Below are 2360 nucleotides of genomic sequence, written 5' to 3'. Positions count from 1 at the left end.
GAGGAGGGGTGGCGGGTGGGGGCAGGCACGACATGACGCCATCGCGGCCTGCGGGCGGCCAGGGATCAAGGATCTCCCCCCAAACGTAGCCGGCGGCGGCAGCCACGCGACTGACCTTCCTCCCACCTCCCGGCGAGTACTTCAACTGCACCTCCAACAAAAGCGCCGCACGAAGGATTGGAAACGAGCGGTTGTGAGGTAAAAAAAGGATTTGAAGTCAGAGTCTACATGGTAACCATGTGCTTAGCCCGTCGACACAAAGCCGGCATCATTGGCGTTTTCTCTAAAAAAAAAAAACGAGCTCAAACTGGAAAAGAAATAAAATCGCAAGTGGCTGGGAATTCACTTTTCAATGTTTCGCTCTTATGTTCAAGTCCAATTTTATTTTATTTTTGCTCTTGTTTTCCCTTTATTTACTCATTGAAACTTATAGACAGAATAGGCGGCCAGCTCCAGGCTCTCTCGGGGCCGACGGCCCATCCTAGCAGCCGCACTGCGTTTAGCTCGTTACTCAATTGGGAGGAAGGAAACTAGCAGAAGACAGGAAGTGGCGTCCAGGCCAGGGCAGGCCGCAGGCGGGAGGCGGCTGGGGCGTCCCGGCGCGCACAGGCTCAGCGGGCGCCACCTTGAAACATCCCCACTCCAGTGTTCGGAGCAAATGCTCGACTCGGACGAGCGTTCGTTCCTTTTGTACACTCGGAGAGACTCAGCACTGACCATCAGCGACATGTAAATGCAGCGGCTAAAAGACCCATCCCATCTTCATCTTTAAATACACACTTCAACGCACACACGTTTATCTCGTGAAAAATACTAACGAAAATCGGAAAGCAAACAGCCTAGCGCTTTCCACAAGCAACCATCATAGACTAAGCTTTCTACAGGGCGGGAGGGCGAGAGGAAATGGGGAGGGGGAGGGGGCAACTGCTGCTCCGTACTGACACCGATCTAAAGATTCGAGCAGCAGTCTGTAACAAACACGCAGGTGAGAGCCCCTAGGGGGGAAAGGCAAGGGAGGAGGAAGTGGGAGGGTGGCACTCACTGACCAACACCAACAAGGGCGACCTGTTTATGTTACCTTCCACCTCAATGGAGACACGTACACATTGGAAACGCAAGTGTGTGTGAATGTCACACACTTGCAGGTGTGTGAATGTTTATTTGTACACTTAGGGGGTGAATTTTCTAAGAAAAATTCTTACCCCCGTAAGTGTACGAATGGGTGTTCACACACCTGCAAGTGTGCGACATTCACACACTAGGGTTTCCAGTGCAGTGGCAGGACTGTGACATTATAGCGCCACAAACGGCGCATTTCATTTTAATGCCAATGTACGTTGTTTTAACAGTTGTAACTGTTGTGACAGTCGACCTGGTAGACACACTCTTGCTTGTGCGTGCCTGCAAGCACGCACTGCAACTACTGGAAAGAGATGTCTGTCCTAAAAAGAGCGAGAGTTTTCTACTTTGCTCAATTTGAGTGATGATCTAGTTGGTCTAATCGCTCTGCAGAGAGTCAGGAAATTTACAGCAAAATCTCGCTCTCCGGAGAGCATGAATCCTCGCTCTATGATTTCTAGTGCGCTCTTTCTGGCGCTGGGTTTCTGATATGATTCCTAAAAGTAGGCAACATGCGCCTCCGTGAAGGCAACCCATATCGCCCCTCCCATTTGTGGCGCTTAAAACCGTGCCTTCTCCCTTGTGTGTTCATATTTTAGACTTACAGTGTGAAGGCGAAGGCACACTGAGCAATAAATTTTAGCAACTGTTACTGAGGGTGCCTTGATGATTTTCAGGATTTCCACATTTTTGCCTAGCATTCACATTTCATACAAAATTTTAAAAGTTTCCATGACTTTCCGCAATCAAACGTGGGGGCTCCATCGGCTCCATAAAACCAACAACGGTGTAAAGAGCGCCCACAATTTGTATGCCACCCGAATCCGTCACATATCAGAAATACCATGACCGTCCGAGGTATTTTCCTGACTTTGCATGACTAAACGTGTTTTCCAAACTTGTGGGGACACTGTTTTTTCAGTCTACACTTGCACTCGACCATATTTTGTACGTTCAAGCAAAGACGAAAAGCAAGCATGCACGAGAAATAAGAGTGTGCAGTGCATTCGCCATACGTATATAGAGTATGCATCGTACCTGCTGGGGCCCAATGTGCCGTCAACATGCACATTTTTCATGCTGGTATCTGGGCACGGCAGCAAAGGCACACACAGTAACAGCTCTTCATCATTGTAATCAGGAAAGGAGTTGGAGGGGGGGGGCAGGCGCAACGGAGGTGGCCATATCGATGTAAGCGTAAGCAGCCCAGCCGCGCCGCACCCCTGCACGCACGCACGCAC

At 49.9% G+C, this 2360-nt stretch overlaps 1 protein-coding gene across 1 annotated transcript in view; it reads right to left on the bottom strand.

The window, feature by feature from the left end:
- LOC113205157 (beta-1,4-glucuronyltransferase 1) overlaps positions 1-2360 on the bottom strand; it is a gene marked incomplete in the record, with an annotated part of 13936 nt that overhangs the window by 9526 nt on the left and 2050 nt on the right.

This window comes from Frankliniella occidentalis, unplaced genomic scaffold (assembly GCF_000697945.3).
Source record: "Frankliniella occidentalis isolate FOCC.00 unplaced genomic scaffold, Focc_3.1 Scaffold50, whole genome shotgun sequence".
Classification (NCBI taxonomy): domain Eukaryota; kingdom Metazoa; phylum Arthropoda; class Insecta; order Thysanoptera; family Thripidae; genus Frankliniella; species Frankliniella occidentalis.
This window is presented reverse-complemented; position numbering and strand designations above follow the sequence as displayed.